General features: G+C 45.5%; 17 non-coding genes across 17 annotated transcripts; 7 read left to right on the forward strand and 10 right to left on the reverse strand.

Annotated features, from left to right (window-relative positions):
* Positions 1-196: 196 nt before the first annotated feature.
* trnaa-agc (transfer RNA alanine (anticodon AGC)) lies at positions 197-269 on the forward strand. Its single transcript has one exon. It is a non-coding gene; the product is annotated as a tRNA-Ala (tRNA).
* Positions 270-2,672: 2,403 nt separating this feature from the next.
* trnan-guu (transfer RNA asparagine (anticodon GUU)) lies at positions 2,673-2,754 on the reverse strand. The gene has a single exon. It is a non-coding gene; the product is annotated as a tRNA-Asn (tRNA).
* Positions 2,755-3,613: 859 nt separating this feature from the next.
* On the forward strand, positions 3,614-3,686 carry trnaa-agc (transfer RNA alanine (anticodon AGC)). The gene has a single exon. It is a non-coding gene; the product is annotated as a tRNA-Ala (tRNA).
* Positions 3,687-4,390: 704 nt separating this feature from the next.
* On the reverse strand, positions 4,391-4,472 carry trnas-gcu (transfer RNA serine (anticodon GCU)). The gene has a single exon. It is a non-coding gene; the product is annotated as a tRNA-Ser (tRNA).
* Positions 4,473-7,812: 3,340 nt separating this feature from the next.
* Positions 7,813-7,894, reverse strand: trnas-gcu (transfer RNA serine (anticodon GCU)). Its single transcript has one exon. It is a non-coding gene; the product is annotated as a tRNA-Ser (tRNA).
* Positions 7,895-8,738: 844 nt separating this feature from the next.
* trnaa-agc (transfer RNA alanine (anticodon AGC)) lies at positions 8,739-8,811 on the forward strand. The gene has a single exon. It is a non-coding gene; the product is annotated as a tRNA-Ala (tRNA).
* Positions 8,812-9,514: 703 nt separating this feature from the next.
* On the reverse strand, positions 9,515-9,596 carry trnas-gcu (transfer RNA serine (anticodon GCU)). The gene has a single exon. It is a non-coding gene; the product is annotated as a tRNA-Ser (tRNA).
* Positions 9,597-10,440: 844 nt separating this feature from the next.
* trnaa-agc (transfer RNA alanine (anticodon AGC)) lies at positions 10,441-10,513 on the forward strand. Its single transcript has one exon. It is a non-coding gene; the product is annotated as a tRNA-Ala (tRNA).
* Positions 10,514-11,216: 703 nt separating this feature from the next.
* On the reverse strand, positions 11,217-11,298 carry trnas-gcu (transfer RNA serine (anticodon GCU)). Its single transcript has one exon. It is a non-coding gene; the product is annotated as a tRNA-Ser (tRNA).
* Positions 11,299-12,933: 1,635 nt separating this feature from the next.
* On the reverse strand, positions 12,934-13,015 carry trnas-gcu (transfer RNA serine (anticodon GCU)). Its single transcript has one exon. It is a non-coding gene; the product is annotated as a tRNA-Ser (tRNA).
* An 844-nt stretch (positions 13,016-13,859) lies between these two features.
* On the forward strand, positions 13,860-13,932 carry trnaa-agc (transfer RNA alanine (anticodon AGC)). Its single transcript has one exon. It is a non-coding gene; the product is annotated as a tRNA-Ala (tRNA).
* Positions 13,933-14,635: 703 nt separating this feature from the next.
* On the reverse strand, positions 14,636-14,717 carry trnas-gcu (transfer RNA serine (anticodon GCU)). The gene has a single exon. It is a non-coding gene; the product is annotated as a tRNA-Ser (tRNA).
* An 844-nt stretch (positions 14,718-15,561) lies between these two features.
* trnaa-agc (transfer RNA alanine (anticodon AGC)) lies at positions 15,562-15,634 on the forward strand. Its single transcript has one exon. It is a non-coding gene; the product is annotated as a tRNA-Ala (tRNA).
* Positions 15,635-16,337: 703 nt separating this feature from the next.
* Positions 16,338-16,419, reverse strand: trnas-gcu (transfer RNA serine (anticodon GCU)). Its single transcript has one exon. It is a non-coding gene; the product is annotated as a tRNA-Ser (tRNA).
* Positions 16,420-17,889: 1,470 nt separating this feature from the next.
* On the reverse strand, positions 17,890-17,971 carry trnas-gcu (transfer RNA serine (anticodon GCU)). Its single transcript has one exon. It is a non-coding gene; the product is annotated as a tRNA-Ser (tRNA).
* Positions 17,972-18,815: 844 nt separating this feature from the next.
* trnaa-agc (transfer RNA alanine (anticodon AGC)) lies at positions 18,816-18,888 on the forward strand. The gene has a single exon. It is a non-coding gene; the product is annotated as a tRNA-Ala (tRNA).
* A 703-nt stretch (positions 18,889-19,591) lies between these two features.
* trnas-gcu (transfer RNA serine (anticodon GCU)) lies at positions 19,592-19,673 on the reverse strand. The gene has a single exon. It is a non-coding gene; the product is annotated as a tRNA-Ser (tRNA).
* Between the last annotated feature and the right edge of the window lie 836 nt (positions 19,674-20,509).

Consider the following 20,509-nt stretch of genomic DNA (forward strand, 5'->3'; position numbering starts at 1 on the left):
AAGGTGCACTCCATTAGCACCAAAACCTCATGCCACACCAACTGTTTGTTCCCTCCGACTGCTTCTGGCCTTGTCAACAAGGCCCGTGACTGTCAAGTATTCGGGCTCCACAATCTACAAACACAGAGGACATAAGGGGTGGATATTGAGAGTTTGTCCGGTACGCAGTAAACACAGGGAGGAAAAAAAGCTTGCAGGGGAATTAGCTCAAATGGTAGAGCGCTTGCTTAGCATGCAAGAGGTAGTGGGATCGATGCCCACATTCTCCACAATCGTTTGATTTCCTTTTTCCCATAAATGGATGAAACTGTTAAAAAGTTTCAACCTCCGTATCCCACATGTGCAGATCACAATCATTTAGAATGGGAAATTGCCTGTCAGGAGTACAGCTAAAAAGGCGACCAGTTTGCCGTCTGATCAGCTAAACACATGGCAGCCAGTCAATATTTAAGCTTGTACACACAGTCAAAACGTTCTGCTGAAGTTCCAACCGAGTATCAGTGGGGGCGAACAGCCATTTCAGAAATTGCTGATTTCCTGGAACTTTTACACACTACCATATTTAGGGTTAACAGAGGATGGTTGGAAAAGAGAACATATCCAGTGAGTAGCAGTTTTGTGGGGGACTCTGCCTGCATGTGTCTCCACAGGCCTTGTATCTGTGGTGTCCTGTTCACTAGACGACATTAATGTGACACCTGAACCAAATGTTTTGTAGCCCCGGTGGGCAGAGCAGCATGGAATACACACCTTATTATACAGCCTATCTGCAGCCTATCAAGGAAGCTCTTCCAAAGCTGCTTGTCCAGTGGGCTTAATCACCTGCACTCACATGTCAACAGTCTGATTTCTGCATCAACTGTCACACTCGAGTTCTCTGCACAAAACAGTATTTGGTTTACCATTGGATGTTGTAAGTCCAGCAGAAGGTTTTATCTGTGTTTGTCTCAAAACACTTTAATCTGACATGCGACGAGGATGGGATTCGAACATACGCGTGCAGAGCACAATGGATTAGCAGTCCATCGCCTTAACCACTCGGCCACCTCGTCAATTAAGCAAGGAAGGGCGACGAGACTTTGATCAGCAAAGACAGACCTACAGGATTTCTAGGTCACCTCGCAGGGTTTAATGAGAACACCTAGAATATCTCCTCTCTGAATTTAATATCCAAGTACCTTTGCAAGGGAATTAGCTTAAATGGTAAAGCACTATCTTTGTATGCAAGAAGTAGTGGGATCAATACACACATTCTCCAAATGCCTCATGCCTCCCCTGACCTCGTCAAGCTGACGCGCAATCCTTTATCATACAGGCGATGCACTTCTGAGATGGCTTGTGAATATATCTTTAGATGGATACATAGGTTGGAGCTGCCAGGCAGGAGGTCTAGAGGAAGACCAAAGCGGAGATTTATGGATGTAGTAAGGGAGGCCATGAAGTTAGTTGGTATGAGTGAAGAGGATGCAGAGGACAGGGTTAGATGGACGCACGTGATTCACTGTGGCGACCCCTGAAAGGGAACAGCCGAAAGGAAAAGAAGAAGCACTTCTGAGATGGCCGACGAATGTCAATCCTGACAGTATTTCCATCCGTGTGTCTACACTCAAGCACAAGAACAGACTGCAGCCTATCAAGGAAGATTGTAACCAACTCTTCTAAGGCTGCAATTAAACACTTTGGAGATTCTCTTTGGCAAAAAGGTGCACTCCATTAGCACCAAACCCTCATGCCACACCAACTGTTTGTTCCCTCCGACTGCTTCTGGCCTTGTCAACAAAGCCCGTGACTGTCAAGTATTCGGGCTCCACAATCTACAAACACAGAGGACATAAGGGGTGGATATTGAGAGTTTGTCCGGTACGCTGTGAACACAGGGAGGAAAAAAAGCTTGCAGGGGAATTAGCTCAAATGGTAGAGCGCTTGCTTAGCATGTAAGAGGTAGTGGGATCGATGCCCACATTCTCCACAATCCTTTGATTTCCTTTTTCCCATAAATGGATGAAACTGTTAAAAAGTTTCAGCCTCCATATCCCACATGTGCAGATCACAATCAATTAGAATGGGAAATTGCCTGTCAGCAGTACAGCTAAAAAGGCGACCAGTTTGCCGTCTGATCAGCTAAACACATGTCAGCCAGTCAATGCATTTAGGCTTGTACACACAGTCAAAACGTTCTGCTGAAGTTCCAACCGAGTATCAGTGGGGGCGATCAGCCATTTCAGAAATTGCTGATTTCCTGGAACTTTTACACACTACCATATTCAGGGTTAACAGAGAATGGTTGGAAAAGAGAACATATCCAGTGAGTAGCAGTTTTGTGGGGGACTCTGCCTGCATGTGTCTCTACAGGCCTTGTATCTGTGGTGTCCTGTTCACTAGACGACATTAATGTGACACCTGAACCAAATTTTTTGTAGCCCCGGTGGGCAGAGCAGCTTGGAATACACACCTTATTATACAGCCTATCTGCAGCCTATCAAGGAAGCTCTTCCAAAGCTGCTTGTCCAGTGGGCTTAATCACCTGCACTCATATGTCAACAGTCTGATTTCTGCATCAACTGTCACACTCGAGTTCTCTGCACAAAACAGTATTTGGTTTACCATTGGATGTTGTAAGTCCAGCAGAAGGTTTTATCTGTGTTTGTCTAAAAACACTTTAATCTGACATGCGACGAGGATGGGATTCAAACCCACGCGTGCAGAGCACAATAGATTAACAGTCCATCGCCTTAACCACTCGGCCACCTCGTCAATTAAGCAAGGAAGGGCGACGAGACTTTGATCAGCAAAGACAGACCTACAGGATTGCTAGGTCACCTCGCAGGGTTTAATAAGAACACCTAGAATATCTCCTCTCTGAATTTAATATCCAAGTACCTTTGCAAGGGAATTAGCTTAAATGGTAAAGCACTAGCTTTGTATGCAAGAAGTAGTGGGATCAATACACACATTCTCCAAATGCCTCATGCCTCCCCTGACCTCGTCAAGGTGACGCGCAATCCTTTATCATACAGGTGATGCACATCTGAGATGGCTTGTGAATATATCTTTAGATGGATACATAGGTTGGAGCTGCCAGGCAGGAGGTCTAGAGGAAGACCAAAGCGGAGATTTATGGATGTAGTAAGGGAGGACATGAAGTTAGTTGGCATGAGTGAAGAGGATTCAGAGGACAGGGTTAGATGGAGGCACATGATTCGCTGTGGCGATCCCTGAAAGGGAACAGCCGAAAGGAAAAAAAGAAGCACTTCTGAGATGGCCGACGAATGTCAATCCTGACAGTATTTCCATCCGTGTGTCTACACTCAAGCACAAGAACAGACTGCAGCCTATCAAGGAAGATTGTAGCCAACTCTTCTAAGGCTGCAATTAAACACTTTGGAGATTCTCTTTGGCAAAAAGGTGCACTCCATTAGCACCAAATCCTCATGCCACACCAACTGTTTGTTCCCTCCGACTGCTTCTGGCCTTGTCAACAAGGTCCGTGACTGTCACGTATTCGGGCTCCACAATCTACAAACACAGAGGACATAAGGGGTGGATATTGAGAGTTTGTCCGGTACGTTTGCAAATTCTGCCCTGTGAACACAGGGAGGAAAAAAAGCTTGCAGGGGAATTAGCTCAAATGGTAGAGCGCTTGCTTAGCATGCAAGAGGTAGTGGGATCGATGCCCACATTCTCCACAATCGTTTGATTTTCTTTTTTCCCATAAATGGATGAAACTGTTAAAAAGTTTCAGCCTCCATATCCCACATGTGCAGATCGCAATCAATTAGAATGGGAAATTGCCTGTCAGCAGTACAGCTAAAAAGGCGACCAGTTTGCCGTCTGATCAGCTAAACACATGGCAGCCAGTCAATGCATTTAGGCTTGTACACACAGTCAAAACGTTCTGCTGAAGTTCCAACCGAGTATCAGTGGGGGCGATCAGCCATTTCAGAAATTGCTGATTTCCTGGAACTTTTACACACTACCATATTTAGGGTTAACAGAGAATGGTTGGAAAAGAGAACATATCCAGTGAGTAGCAGTTTTGTGGGGGACTCTGCCTGCATGTGTCTCTACAGGCCTTGTATCTGTGGTGTCCTGTTCACTAGACGACATTAATGTGACACCTGAACCAAATGTTTTGTAGCCCCGGTGGGCAGAGCAGCATGGAATACACACCTTATTATACAGCCTATCTGCAGCCTATCAAGGAAGCTCTTCCAAAGCTGCTTGTCCAGTGAGCTTAATCACCTGCACTCACATGTCAACAGTCTGATTTCTGCATCAACTGTCACACTCGAGTTCTCTGCACAAAACAGTATTTGGTTTACCATTGGGAGTTGTAAGTCCAGCAGAAGGTTTTATCTGTGTTTGTCTAAAAACACTTTAATCTGACATGCGACGAGGATGGGATTCGAACCCACGCGTGCAGAGCACAATGGATTAGCAGTCCATCGCCTTAACCACTCGGCCACCTCGTCAATTAAACAAGGAAGAGCGACGAGACTTTGATCAGCAAAGACAGACCTACAGGATTTCTAGGTCACCTCGCAGGGTTTAATAAGAACACCTAGAATATCTCCTCTCTGAATTTAATATCCAAGTACCTTTGCAAGGGAATTAGCTTAAATGATAAAGCACTAGCTTTGTATGCAAGAAGTACTGGGATCAATACCCACATTCTCCAAATGCCTCATGCCTCCCCTGACCTCGTCAAGGTGACGCGCAATCCTTTATCATACAGGCGATGCACTTCTGAGATGGCTTGTGAATATATCTTTAGATGGATACATAGGTTGGAGCTGCAAGGCAGGAGGTCTAGAGGAAGACCAAAGCGGAGATTTATGGATGTAGTAAGGGAGGACATGAAGTTAGTTGGTATGAGTGAAGAGGATGGAGAGGACAGGGTTAGATGGAGGCACATGATTCGCTGTGGCGATCCCTGAAAGGGAACAGCCGAAAGGAAAAAAAGAAGCACTTCTGAGATGTCCGACGAATGTCAATCCTGACAGTATTTCCATCCGTGTGTCTACACTCAAGCACAAGAACAGACTGCAGCCTATCAAGGAAGATTGTAGCCAACTCTTCTAAGGCTGCAATTAAACACTTTGGAGATTCTCTTTGGCAAAAAGGTGCACTCCATTAGCACCAAATCCTCATGCCACACTAACTGTTTGTTCCCTCCGACTGCTTCTGGCCTTGTCAACAAGGTCCGTGACTGTCAAGTATTCGGGCTCCACAATCTACAAACACAGAGGACATAAGGGGTGGATATTGAGAGTTTGTCCGGTACGCTGTGAACACAGGGAGGAAAAAAAGCTTGCAGGGGAATTAGCTCAAATGGTAAAGCGCTTGCTTAGCATGCAAGAGGTAGTGGGATCGATGCCCACATTCTCCACAATCCTTTGATTTCCTTTTTCCCATAAATGGATGAAACTGTTAAAAAGTTTCAGCCTCCATATCCCACATGTGCAGATCACAATCAATTAGAATGGGAAATTGCCTGTCAGCAGTACAGCTAAAAAGGCGACCAGTTTGCCGTCTGATCAGCTAAACACATGGCAGCCAGTCAATGCATTTAGGCTTGTACACACAGTCAAAACGTTCTGCTGAAGTTCCAACCGAGTATCAGTGGGGGCGATCAGCCATTTCAGAAATTGCTGATTTCCTGGAACTTTTACACACTACCATATTCAGGGTTAACAGAGAATGGTTGGAAAAGAGAACATATCCAGTGAGTAGCAGTTTTGTGGGGGACTCTGCCTGCATGTGTCTCTACAGGCCTTGTATCTGTGGTGTCCTGTTCACTAGACGACATTAATGTGACACCTGAACCAAATTTTGTGTAGCCCCGGTGGGCAGAGCAGCTTGGAATACACACCTTATTATACAGCCTATCTGCAGCCTATCAAGGAAGCTCTTCCAAAGCTGCTTGTCCAGTGGGCTTAATCACCTGCACTCATATGTCAACAGTCTGATTTCTGCATCAACTGTCACACTCGAGTTCTCTGCACAAAACAGTATTTGGTTTACCATTGGATGTTGTAAGTCCAGCAGAAGGTTTTATCTGTGTTTGTCTAAAAACGCTTTAATCTGACATGCGACGAGGATGGGCTTCAAACCCACGCGTGCAGAGCACAATAGATTAGCAGTCCATCGCCTTACCCACTCGGCCACCTCGTCAATTAAGCAAGGAAGGGCGACGAGACTTTGATCAGCAAAGACAGACCTACAGGATTGCTAGGTCACCTCGCAGGGTTTAATAAGAACACCTAGAATATCTCCTCTCTGAATTTAATATCCAAGTACCTTTGCAAGGGAATTAGCTTAAATGGTAAAGCACTAGCTTTGTATGCAAGAAGTAGTGGGATCAATACACACATTCTCCAAATGCCTCATGCCTCCCCTGACCTCGTCAAGGTGACGCGCAATCCTTTATCATACAGGTGATGCACATCTGAGATGGCTTGTGAATATATCTTTAGATGGATACATAGGTTGGAGCTGCCAGGCAGGAGGTCTAGAGGAAGACCAAAGCGGAGATTTATGGATGTAGTAAGGGAGGACATGAAGTTAGTTGGTATGAGTGAAGAGGATGCAGAGGACAGGGTTAGATGGAGGCACATGATTCGCTGTGGCGATCCCTGAAAGGGAACAGCCGAAAGGAAAAAAAGAAGCACTTCTGAGATGGCCGACGAATGTCAATCCTGACAGTATTTCCATCCGTGTGTCTACACTCAAGCACAAGAACAGACTGCAGCCTATCAAGGAAGATTGTAGCCAACTCTTCTAAGGCTGCAATTAAACACTTTGGAGATTCTCTTTGGCCAAAAGGTGCACTCCATTAGCACCAAAACCTCATGCCACACCAACTGTTTGTTCCCTCCGACTGCTTCTGGCCTTGTCAACAAGGCCCGTGACTGTCAAGTATTCGGGCTCCACAATCTACAAACACAGAGGACATAAGGGGTGGATATTGAGAGTTTGTCCGGTACGTTTGCAAATTCTGCCCTGTGAACACAGGGAGGAAAAAAAGCTTGCAGGGGAATTAGCTCAGATTGTAGAGTGCTTGCTTAGCATGCAAGAGGTAGTGGGATTGATGCCCACATTCTCCACAATCGTTTGATTTCCTTTTTCCCATAAATGGATGAAACTGTTAAAAAGTTTCAGCCTCCATATCCCACATGTGCAGATCACAATCAATTAGAATGGGAAATTGCCTGTCAGCAGTACAGCTAAAAAGGCGACCAGTTTGCCGTCTGATCAGCTAAACACATGGCAGCCAGTCAATGCATTTAGGCTTGTACACACAGTCAAAACGTTCTGCTGAAGTTCCAACCGAGTATCAGTGGGGGCGATCAGCCATTTCAGAAATTGCTGATTTCCTGGAACTTTTACACACTACCAAATTTAGGTTTAACAGAGAATGTTTGGAAAAGAGAACATATCCACTGAGTAGCAGTTTTGTGTGGGACCCTGCCTGCATGTGTCTCCACAGGCCTTGTATCTGTGGTGTCCTGTTCACTAGACGACATTAATGTGACACCTGAACCAAATGTTTTGTAGCCCCGGTGGGCAGAGCAGCATGGAATACACACCTTATTATACAGCCTATCTGCAGCCTATCAAGGAAGCTCTTCCAAAGCTGCTTGTCCAGTGAGCTTAATCACCTGCACTCACATGTCAACAGTCTGATTTCTGCATCAACTGTCACACTCGAGTTCTCTGCACAAAACAGTATTTGGTTTACCATTGGATGTTGTTGTAAGTCCAGCAGAAGGTTTTATCTGTGTTTGTCTAAAACCACTTTAATCTGACATGCGACGAGGATGGGATTCCAACCCACGCGTGCAGAGCACAATGGATTAGCAGTCCATCGCCTTAACCACTCGGCCACCTCGTCAATTAAGCAAGGAAGGGCGACGAGACTTTGATCAGCAAAGACAGACCTACAGGATTTCTAGGTCACCTCGCAGGGTTTAATAAGAACACCTAGAATATCTCCTCTCTGAATTTAATATCCAAGTACCTTTGCAAGGGAATTAGCTTAAATGGTAAAGCACTAGCTTTGTATGCAAGAAGTAGTGGGATCAATACCCACATTCTCCAAATGCCTCATGCCTCCCCTGACCTCGTCAAGGTGACGCGCAATCCTTTATCATACAGGCGATGCACTTCTGAGATGGCTTGTGAATATATCTTTAGATGGATACATAGGTTGGAGCTGCCAGGCAGGAGGTCTAGAGGAAGACCAAAGCGGAGATTTATGGATGTAGTAAGGGAGGACATGAAGTTAGTTGGTATGAGTGAAGAGGATGCAGAGGACAGGGTTAGATGGACGCACATGATTCGCTGTGGCGACCCCTGAAAGGGAACAGCCGAAAGGAAAAGAAGAAGCACTTCTGAGATGGCCGACGAATGTCAATCCTGACAGTATTTCCATCCGTGTGTCTACACTCAAGCACAAGAACAGACTGCAGCCTATCAAGGAAGATTGTAGCCAACTCTTCTAAGGCTGCAATTAAACACTTTGGAGATTCTCTTTGGCAAAAAGGTGCACTCCATTAGCTCCAAAACCTCATGCCACACCAACTGTTTGTTCCCTCCGACTGCTTCTGGCCTTGTCAACAAGGCCCGTGACTGTCAAGTATTCGGGCTCCACAATCTACAAACACAGAGGACATAAGGGGTGGATATTGAGAGTTTGTCCGGTACGCTGTGAACACAGGGAGGAAAAAAAGCTTGCAGGGGAATTAGCTCAAATGGTAGAGCGCTTGCTTAGCATGCAAGAGGTAGTGGGATCGATGCCCACATTCTCCACAATCGTTTGATTTCCTTTTTCCCATAAATGGATGAAACTGTTAAAAAGTTTCAGCCTCCATATCCCACATGTGCAGATCACAATCAATTAGAATGGGAAATTGCCTGTCAGCAGTACAGCTAAAAAGGCGACCAGTTTGCCGTCTGATCAGCTAAACACATGGCAGCCAGTCAATGCATTTAGGCTTGTACACACAGTCAAAACGTTCTGCTGAAGTTCCAACCGAGTATCAGTGGGGGCAATCAGCCATTTCAGAAATTGCTGATTTCCTGGAACTTTTACACACTACCATATTTAGGTTTAACAGAGAATGGTTGGAAAAGAGAACATATCCAGTGAGTAGCAGTTTTGTGGGGGACTCTGCCTGCATGTGTCTCTACAGGCCTTGTATCTGTGGTGTCCTGTTCACTAGACGACATTAATGTGACACCTGGACCAAATGTTTTGTAGCCCCGGTGGGCAGAGCAGCATGGAATACACACCTTATTATACAGCCTATCTGCAGCCTATCAAGGAAGCTCTTCCAAAGCTGCTTGTCCAGTGAGCTTAATCACCTGCACTCACATGTCAACAGTCTGATTTCTGCATCAACTGTCACACTCGAGTTCTCTGCAAAAAACAGTATTTGGTTTACCATTGGATGTTGTAAGTCCAGCAGAAGGTTTTATCTGTGTTTGTCTAAAAACACTTTAATCTGACATGCGACGAGGATGGGATTCTAACCCACACGTGCAGAGCACAATGGATTAGCAGTCCATCGCCTTAACCACTCGGCCACCTCGTCAATTAAGCAAGGAAGGGCGACGAGACTTTGATCAGCAAAGACAGACCTACAGGATTTCTAGGTCACCTCGCAGGGTTTAATAAGAACACCTAGAATATCTCCTCTCTGAATTTAATATCCAAGTACCTTTGCAAGGGAATTAGCTTAAATGGTAAAGCACTAGCTTTGTATGCAAGAAGTACTGGGATCAATACCCACATTCTCCAAATGCCTCATGCCTCCCCTGACCTCGTCAAGGTGACGCGCAATCCTTTATCATACAGGCGATGCACTTCTGAGATGGCTTGTGAATATATCTTTAGATGGATACATAGGTTGGAGCTGCAAGGCAGGAGGTCTAGAGGAAGACCAAAGCGGAGATTTATGGATGTAGTAAGGGAGGACATGAAGTTAGTTGGTATGAGTGAAGAGGATGCAGAGGACAGGGTTAGATGGAGGCACATGATTCGCTGTGGCGACCCCTGAAAGGGAACAGCCGAAAGGAAAAGAAGAAGCACTTCTGAGATGGCCGACGAATGTCAATCCTGACAGTATTTCCATCCGTGTGTCTACACTCAAGCACAAGAACAGACTGCGGCCTATCAAGGAAGATTGTAGCCAACTCTTCTAAGGCTGCAATTAAACACTTTGGAGATTCTCATTGGCCAAAAGGTGCACTCCATTAGCACCAAAACCTCATGCCACACCAACTGTTTGTTCCCTCCGACTGCTTCTGGCCTTGTCAACAAGGCCCGTGACTGTCAAGTATTCGGGCTCCACAATCTACAAACACAGAGGACATAAGGGGTGGATATTGAGAGTTTGTCCGGTACGCTGTGAACACAGGGAGGAAAAAAAGCTTGCAGGGGAATTAGCTCAGATGGTAGAGCGCTTGCTTAGCATGCAAGAGGTAGTGGGATTGATGCCCACATTCTCCACAATTGTTTGATTTCCTTTTTCCCATAAATGGATGAAACTGTTAAAAAGTTTCAGCCTCCATATCCCACATGTGCAGATCACAATCAATTAGAATGGGAAATTGCCTGTCAGCAGTACAGCTAAAAAGGCGACCAGTTTGCCGTCTGATCAGCTAAACACATGGCAGCCAGTCAATGCATTTAGGCTTGTACACACAGTCAAAACGTTCTGCTGAAGTTCCAACCGAGTATCAGTGGGGGCGATCAGCCATTTCAGAAATTACTGATTTCCTTGAACTTTTACACACTACCATATTCAGGGTTAACAGAGAATGGTTGGAAAAGAGAACATATCCAGTGAGTAGCAGTTTTGTGGGGGACTCTGCCTGCATGTGTCTCTACAGGCCTTGTATCTGTGGTGTCCTGTTCACTAGACGACATTAATGTGACACCTGAACGAAATGTTTTGTAGCCCCGGTGGGCAGAGCAGCATGGAATACACACCTTATTATACAGCCTATCTGCAGCCTATCAAGGAAGCTCTTCCAAAGCTGCTTGTCCAGTGAGTTTAATCACCTGCACTCACATGTCAACAGTCTGATTTCTGCATCAACTGTCACACTCGAGTTCTCTGCACAAAACAGTATTTGGTTTACCATTGGATGTTGTAAGTCCAGCAGAAGGTTTTATCTGTGTTTGTCTAAAAACACTTTAATCTGACATGCGACGAGGATGGGATTCGAACCCACGCGTGCAGAGCACAATGGATTAGCAGTCCATCGCCTTAACCACTCGGCCACCTCGTCAATTAAGCAAGGAAGGGCGACGAGACTTTGATCAGCAAAGACAGACCTACAGGATTTCTAGGTCACCTCGCAGGGTTTAATAAGAACACCTAGAATATCTCCTCTCTGAATTTAATATCCAAGTACCTTTGCAAGGGAATTAGCTTAAATGGTAAAGCACTAGCTTTGTATGCAAGAAGTACTGGGATCAATACACACATTCTCCAAATGCCTCATGCCTCCCCTGACCTCGTCAAGGTGACGCGCAATCCTTTATCATACAGGCGATGCACTTCTGAGATGGCTTGTGAATATATCTTTAGATGGATACATAGGTTGGAGCTGCAAGGCAGGAGGTCTAGAGGAAGACCAAAGCGGAGATTTATGGATGTAGTAAGGGAGGACATGAAGTTAGTTGGTATGAGTGAAGAGGATGCAGAGGACAGGGTTAGATGGACGCACATGATTCGCTGTGGCGACCCCTGAAAGGGAACAGCCGAAAGGAAAAGAAGAAGCACTTCTGAGATGGCCGACGAATGTCAATCCTGACAGAATTTCCATCCGTGTGTCTACACTCAAGCACAAGAACAGACTGCGGCCTATCAAGGAAGATTGTAGCCAACTCTTCTAAGGCTGCAATTAAACACTTTGAAGATTCTCTTTGGCCAAAAGGTGCACTCCATTAGCACCAAAACCTCATGCCACACCAACTGTTTGTTCCCTCCGACTGCTTCTGGCCTTGTCAACAAGGCCCGTGACTGTCAAGTATTCGGGCTCCACAATCTACAAACACAGAGGACATAAGGGGTGGATATTGAGAGTTAGTCCGGTACGTTTGCAAATTCTGCCCTGTGAACACAGGGAGGAAAAAAAGCTTGCAGGGGAATTAGCTCAGATGGTAGAGTGCTTGCTTAGCATGCAAGAGGTAGTGGGATTGATGCCCACATTCTCCACAATTGTTTGATTTCCTTTTTCCCATAAATGGATGAAACTGTTAAAAAGTTTCAGCCTCCATATCCCACATGTGCAGATCACAATCAATTAGAATGGGAAATTGCCTGTCAGCAGTACAGCTAAAAAGGCGACCAGTTTGCCGTCTGATCAGCTAAACACATGGCAGCCAGTCAATGCATTTAGGCTTGTACACACAGTCAAAACGTTCTGCTGAAGTTCCAACCGAGTATCAGTGGGGGCGATCAGCCATTTCAGAAATTGCTGATTTCCTGGAACTTTTACACACTACCAAATTTAGGTTTAACAGAGAATGTTTGGAAAAGAGAACATATCCACTGAGTAGCAGTTTTGTGTGGGACCCTGCCTGCATGTGTCTCCACAGGCCTTGTATCTGTGGTGTCCTGTTCACTAGACGACATTAATGTGACACCTGAACCAAATGTTTTGTAGCCCCGGTGGGCAGAGCAGCATGGAATACACACCTTATTATACAGCCTATCTGCAGCCTATCAAGGAAGCTCTTCCAAAGCTGCTTGTCCAGTGAGCTTAATCACCTGCACTCACATGTCAACAGTCTGATTTCTGCATCAACTGTCACACTCGAGTTCTCTGCACAAAACAGTATTTGGTTTACCATTGGATGTTGTAAGTCCAGCAGAAGGTTTTATCTGTGTTTGTCTAAAACCACTTTAATCTGACATGCGACGAGGATGGGATTCCAACCCACGCGTGCAGAGCACAATGGATTAGCAGTCCATCGCCTTAACCACTCGGCCACCTCGTCAATTAAGCAAGGAAGGGCGACGAGACTTTGATCAGCAAAGACAGACCTACAGGATTTCTAGGTCACCTCGCAGGGTTTAATAAGAACACCTAGAATATCTCCTCTCTGAATTTAATATCCAAGTACCTTTGCAAGGGAATTAGCTTAAATGGTAAAGCACTAGCTTTGTATGCAAGAAGTAGTGGGATCAATACCCACATTCTCCAAATGCCTCATGCCTCCCCTGACCTCGTCAAGGTGACGCGCAATCCTTTATCATACAGGCGATGCACTTCTGAGATGGCTTGTGAATATATCTTTAGATGGATACATAGGTTGGAGCTGCAAGGCAGGAGGTCTAGAGGAAGACCAAAGCGGAGATTTATGGATGTAGTAAGGGAGGACATGAAGTTAGTTGGTATGAGTGAAGAGGATGCAGAGGACAGGGTTAGATGGAGGCACATGATTCGCTGTGGCGACCCCTGAAAGGGAACAGCCGAAAGGAAAAGAAGAAGCACTTCTGAGATGGCCGACGAATGTCAATCCTGACAGTATTTCCATCCGTGTGTCTACACTCAAGCACAAGAACAGACTGTGGCCTATCAAGGAAGATTGTAGCCAACTCTTCTAAGGCTGCAATTAAACACTTTGGAGATTCTCTTTGGCAAAAAGGTGCACTCCATTAGCACCAAAACCTCATGCCACACCAACTGTTTGTTCCCTCCGACTGCTTCTGGCCTTGTCAACAAGGCCCGTGACTGTCAAGTATTCGGGCTCCACAATCTACAAACACAGAGGACATAAGGGGTGGATATTGAGAGTTTGTCCGGTACGCTGTGAACACAGGGAGGAAAAAAAGCTTGCAGGGGAATTAGCTCAAATGGTAGAGCGCTTGCTTAGCATGCAAGAGGTAGTGGGATCGATGCCCACATTCTCCACAATCGTTTGATTTCCTTTTTCCCATAAATGGATGAAACTGTTAAAAAGTTTCAGCCTCCATATCCCACATGTGCAGATCACAATCAATTAGAATGGGAAATTGCCTGTCAGCAGTACAGCTAAAAAGGCGACCAGTTTGCCGTCTGATCAGCTAAACACATGGCAGCCAGTCAATGCATTTAGGCTTGTACACACAGTCAAAACGTTCTGCTGAAGTTCCAACCGAGTATCAGTGGGGGCGATCAGCCATTTCAGAAATTGCTGATTTCCTGGAACTTTTACACACTACCATATTTAGGTTTAACAGAGAATGGTTGGAAAAGAGAACATATCCAGTGAGTAGCAGTTTTGTGGGGGACTCTGCCTGCATGTGTCTCTACAGGCCTTGTATCTGTGGTGTCCTGTTCACTAGACGACATTAATGTGACACCTGAACCAAATGTTTTGTAGCCCCGGTGGGCAGAGCAGCTTGGAATACACACCTTATTATACAGCCTATCTGCAGCCTATCAAGGAAGCTCTTCCAAAGCTGCTTGTCCAGTGAGCTTAATCACCTGCACTCACATGTCAACAGTCTGATTTCTGCATCAACTGTCACACTCGAGTTCTCTGCACAAAACAGTATTTGGTTTACCATTGGATGTTGTAAGTCCAGCAGAAGGTTTTTTCTGTGTTTGTCTAAAAACACTTTAATCTGACATGCGACGAGGATGGGATTCAAACCCACGCGTGCAGAGCACAATGGATTAGCAGTCCATCGCCTTAACCACTCGGCCACCTCGTCAATTAAGCAAGGAAGGGCGACGAGACTTTGATCAGCAAAGACAGACCTACAGGATTTCTAGGTCACCTCGCAGGGTTTAATAAGAACACCTAGAATATCTCCTCTCTGAATTTAATATCCAAGTACCTTTGCAAAGGAATTAGCTTAAATGGTAAAGCACTAGCTTTGTATGCAAGAAGTACTGGGATCAATACCCACATTCTCCAAATGCCTCATGCCTCCCCTGATCTCGTCAAGGTGACGCGCAATCCTTTATCATACAGGCGATGCACTTCTGAGATGGCTTGTGAATATATCTTTAGATGGATACATAGGTTGGAGCTGCAAGGCAGGAGGTCTAGAGGAAGACCAAAGCGGAGATTTATGGATGTAGTAAGGGAGGACATGAAGTTAGTTGGTATGAGTGAAGAGGATGCAGAGGACAGGGTTAGATGGAGGCACATGATTCGCTGTGGCGACCCCTGAAAGGGAACAGCCGAAAGGAAAAGAAGAAGCACTTCTGAGATGGCCGACGAATGTCAATCCTGACAGTATTTCCATCCGTGTGTCTACACTCAAGCACAAGAACAGACTGCGGCCTATCAAGGAAGATTGTAGCCAACTCTTCTAAGGCTGCAATTAAACACTTTGGAGATTCTCTTTGGCAAAAAGGTGCACTCCATTAGCACCAAAACCTCATGCCACACCAACTGTTTGTTCCCTCCGACTGCTTCTGGCCTTGTCAACAAGGCCCGTGACTGTCAAGTATTCGGGCTCCACAATCTACAAACACAGAGGACATAAGGGGTGGATATTGAGAGTTTGTCCGGTACGCTGTGAACACAGGGAGGAAAAAAAGCTTGCAGGGGAATTAGCTCAAATGGTAGAGCGCTTGCTTAGCATGCAAGAGGTAGTGGGATCGATGCCCACATTCTCCACAATCGTTTGATTTCATTTTTCCCATAAATGGATGAAACTGTTAAAAAGTTTCAGCCTCCATATCCCACATGTGCAGATCACAATCAATTAGAATGGGAAATTGCCTGTCAGCAGTACAGCTAAAAAGGCGACCAGTTTGCCGTCTGATCAGCTAAACACATGGCAGCCAGTCAATGCATTTAGGCTTGTACACACAGTCAAAACGTTCTGCTGAAGTTCCAACCGAGTATCAGTGGGGGCGATCAGCCATTTCAGAATTTGCTGATTTCCTGGAACTTTTACACACTACCATATTTAGGTTTAACAGAGAATGGTTGGAAAAGAGAACATATCCAGTGAGTAGCAGTTTTGTGGGGGACTCTGCCTGCATGTTTCTCTACAGGCCTTGTATCTGTGGTGTCCTGTTCACTAGACGACATTAATGTGACACCTGAACCAAATGTTTTGTAGCCCCGGTGGGCAGAGCAGCATGGAATACACACCTTATTATACAGCCTATCTGCAGCCTATCAAGGAAGCTCTTCCAAAGCTGCTTGTCCAGTGAGCTTAATCACCTGCACTCACATGTCAACAGTCTGATTTCTGCATCAACTGTCACACTCGAGTTCTCTGCACAAAACAGTATTTGGTTTACCATTGGATGTTGTAAGTCCAGCAGAAGGTTTTATCTGTGTTTGTCTAAAAACACTTTAATCTGACATGCGACAAGGATGGGATTCTAACCCACGCGTGCAGAGCACAATGGATTAGCAGTCCATCGCCTTAACCACTCGGCCACCTCGTCAATTAAGCAAGGAAGGGCGACGAGACTTTGATCAGCAAAGACAGACCTACAGGATTTCTAGGTCACATCGCAGGGTTTAATAAGAACACCTAGAATATCTCCTCTCTGAATTTAATATCCAAGTACCTTTGCAAGGGAATTAGCTTAAATGGTAAAGCACTAGCAGTGCATTTAGGCTTGTACACACAGTCAAAACGTTCTGCTGAAGTTCCAACCGAGTATCAGTGGGGGCGATCAGCCATTTCAGAAATTGCTGATTTCCTGGAACTTTTACACACTACCATATTTAGGTTTAACAGAGAATGGTTGGAAAAGAGAACATATCCAGTGAGTAGCAGTTTTGTGGGGGACTCTGCCTGCATGTGTCTCTACAGGCCTTGTATCTGTGGTGTCCTGTTCACTAGACGACATTAATGTGACACCTGAACCAAATGTTTTGTAGCCCCGGTGGGCAGAGCAGCATGGAGTACACACCTTATTATACAGCCTATCTGCAGCCTATCAAGGAAGCTCTTCCAAAGCTGCTTGTCCAATGAGCTTAATCACCTGCACTCACATGTCAACAGTCTGATTTCTGCATCAACTGTCACACTCGAGTTCTCTGCACAAAACAGTATTTGGTTTACCATTGGATGTTGTAAGTCCAGCAGAAGGTTTTATCTGTGTTTGTCTAAAACCACTTTAATCTGACATGCGACGAGGATGGGATTCCAACCCACGCATGCAGAGCACAATGGATTAGCAGTCCATCGCCTAAACCACTCGGCCACCTCGTCAATTAAGCAAGGAAGGGCGACGAGACTTTGATCAGCAAAGACAGACCTACAGGATTTCTAGGTCACATCGCAGGGTTTAATAAGAACACCTAGAATATCTCCTCTCTGAATTTAATATCCAAGTACCTTTGCAAGGGAATTAGCTTAAATGGTAAAGCACTAGCAGTGCATTTAGGCTTGTACACACAGTCAAAACGTTCTGCTGAAGTTCCAACCGAGTATCAGTGGGGGCAATCAGCCATTTCAGAAATTGCTGATTTCCTGGAACTTTTACACACTACCATATTTAGGTTTAACAGAGAATGGTTGGAAAAGAGAACATATCCAGTGAGTAGCAGTTTTGTGGGGGACTCTGCCTGCATGTGTCTCTACAGGCCTTGTATCTGTGGTGTCCTGTTCACTAGACGACATTAATGTGACACCTGGACCAAATGTTTTGTAGCCCCGGTGGGCAGAGCAGCATGGAATACACACCTTATTATACAGCCTATCTGCAGCCTATCAAGGAAGCTCTTCCAAAGCTGCTTGTCCAGTGAGCTTAATCACCTGCACTCACATGTCAACAGTCTGATTTCTGCATCAACTGTCACACTCGAGTTCTCTGCACAAAACAGTATTTGGTTTACCATTGGATGTTGTAAGTCCAGCAGAAGGTTTTATCTGTGTTTGTCTAAAAACACTTTAATCTGACATGCGACGAGGATGGGATTCTAACCCACACGTGCAGAGCACAATGGATTAGCAGTCCATCGCCTTAACCACTCGGCCACCTCGTCAATTAAGCAAGGAAGGGCGACGAGACTTTGATCAGCAAAGACAGACCTACAGGATTTCTAGGTCACCTCGCAGGGTTTAATAAGAACACCTAGAATATCTCCTCTCTGAATTTAATATCCAAGTACCTTTGCAAGGGAATTAGCTTAAATGGTAAAGCACTAGCTTTGTATGCAAGAAGTAGTGGGATCAATACCCACATTCTCCAAATGCCTCATGCCTCCCCTGACCTCGTCAAGGTGACGCGCAATCCTTTATCATACAGGCGATGCACTTCTGAGATGGCTTGTGAATATATCTTTAGATGGATACATAGGTTGGAGCTGCAAGGCAGGAGGTCTAGAGGAAGACCAAAGCGGAGATTTATGGATGTAGTAAGGGAGGACATGAAGTTAGTTGGTATGAGTGAAGAGGATGCAGAGGACAGGGTTAGATGGAGGCACATGATTCGCTGTGGCGACCCCTGAAAGGGAACAGCCGAAAGGAAAAGAAGAAGCACTTCTGAGATGGCCGACGAATGTCAATCCTGACAGTATTTCCATCCGTGTGTCTACACTCAAGCACAAGAACAGACTGCGGCCTATCAAGGAAGATTGTAGCCAACTCTTCTAAGGCTGCAATTAAACACTTTGGAGATTCTCATTGGCCAAAAGGTGCACTCCATTAGCACCAAAACCTCATGCCACACCAACTGTTTGTTCCCTCCGACTGCTTCTGGCCTTGTCAACAAGGCCCGTGACTGTCAAGTATTCGGGCTCCACAATCTACAAACACAGAGGACATAAGGGGTGGATATTGAGAGTTTGTCCGGTACGCTGTGAACACAGGGAGGAAAAAAAGCTTGCAGGGGAATTAGCTCAGATGGTAGAGCGCTTGCTTAGCATGCAAGAGGTAGTGGGATTGATGCCCACATTCTCCACAATTGTTTGATTTCCTTTTTCCCATAAATGGATGAAACTGTTAAAAAGTTTCAGCCTCCATATCCCACATGTGCAGATCACAATCAATTAGAATGGGAAATTGCCTGTCAGCAGTACAGCTAAAAAGGCGACCAGTTTGCCGTCTGATCAGCTAAACACATGGCAGCCAGTCAATGCATTTAGGCTTGTACACACAGTCAAAACGTTCTGCTGAAGTTCCAACCGAGTATCAGTGGGGGCGATCAGCCATTTCAGAAATTACTGATTTCCTTGAACTTTTACACACTACCATATTCAGGGTTAACAGAGAATGGTTGGAAAAGAGAACATATCCAGTGAGTAGCAGTTTTGTGGGGGACTCTGCCTGCATGTGTCTCTACAGGCCTTGTATCTGTGGTGTCCTGTTCACTAGACGACATTAATGTGACACCTGAACGAAATGTTTTGTAGCCCCGGTGGGCAGAGCAGCATGGAATACACACCTTATTATACAGCCTATCTGCAGCCTATCAAGGAAGCTCTTCCAAAGCTGCTTGTCCAGTGAGTTTAATCACCTGCACTCACATGTCAACAGTCTGATTTCTGCATCAACTGTCACACTCGAGTTCTCTGCACAAAACAGTATTTGGTTTACCATTGGATGTTGTAAGTCCAGCAGAAGGTTTTATCTGTGTTTGTCTAAAAACACTTTAATCTGACATGCGACGAGGATGGGATTCGAACCCACGCGTGCAGAGCACAATGGATTAGCAGTCCATCGCCTTAACCACTCGGCCACCTCGTCAATTAAGCAAGGAAGGGCGACGAGACTTTGATCAGCAAAGACAGACCTACAGGATTTCTAGGTCACCTCGCAGGGTTTAATAAGAACACCTAGAATATCTCCTCTCTGAATTTAATATCCAAGTACCTTTGCAAGGGAATTAGCTTAAATGGTAAAGCACTAGCTTTGTATGCAAGAAGTACTGGGATCAATACACACATTCTCCAAATGCCTCATGCCTCCCCTGACCTCGTCAAGGTGACGCGCAATCCTTTATCATACAGGCGATGCACTTCTGAGATGGCTTGTGAATATATCTTTAGATGGATACATAGGTTGGAGCTGCAAGGCAGGAGGTCTAGAGGAAGACCAAAGCGGAGATTTATGGATGTAGTAAGGGAGGACATGAAGTTAGTTGGTATGAGTGAAGAGGATGCAGAGGACAGGGTTAGATGGACGCACATGATTCGCTGTGGCGACCCCTGAAAGGGAACAGCCGAAAGGAAAAGAAGAAGCACTTCTGAGATGGCCGACGAATGTCAATCCTGACAGAATTTCCATCCGTGTGTCTACACTCAAGCACAAGAACAGACTGCGGCCTATCAAGGAAGATTGTAGCCAACTCTTCTAAGGCTGCAATTAAACACTTTGGAGATTCTCTTTGGCCAAAAGGTGCACTCCATTAGCACCAAAACCTCATGCCACACCAACTGTTTGTTCCCTCCGACTGCTTCTGGCCTTGTCAACAAGGCCCGTGACTGTCAAGTATTCGGGCTCCACAATCTACAAACACAGAGGACATAAGGGGTGGATATTGAGAGTTAGTCCGGTACGTTTGCAAATTCTGCCCTGTGAAC

The sequence above is a fragment of the Channa argus genome, unplaced genomic scaffold, assembly GCF_033026475.1.
Source record: "Channa argus isolate prfri unplaced genomic scaffold, Channa argus male v1.0 Contig037, whole genome shotgun sequence".
Classification (NCBI taxonomy): Eukaryota; Metazoa; Chordata; class Actinopteri; order Anabantiformes; family Channidae; genus Channa; species Channa argus.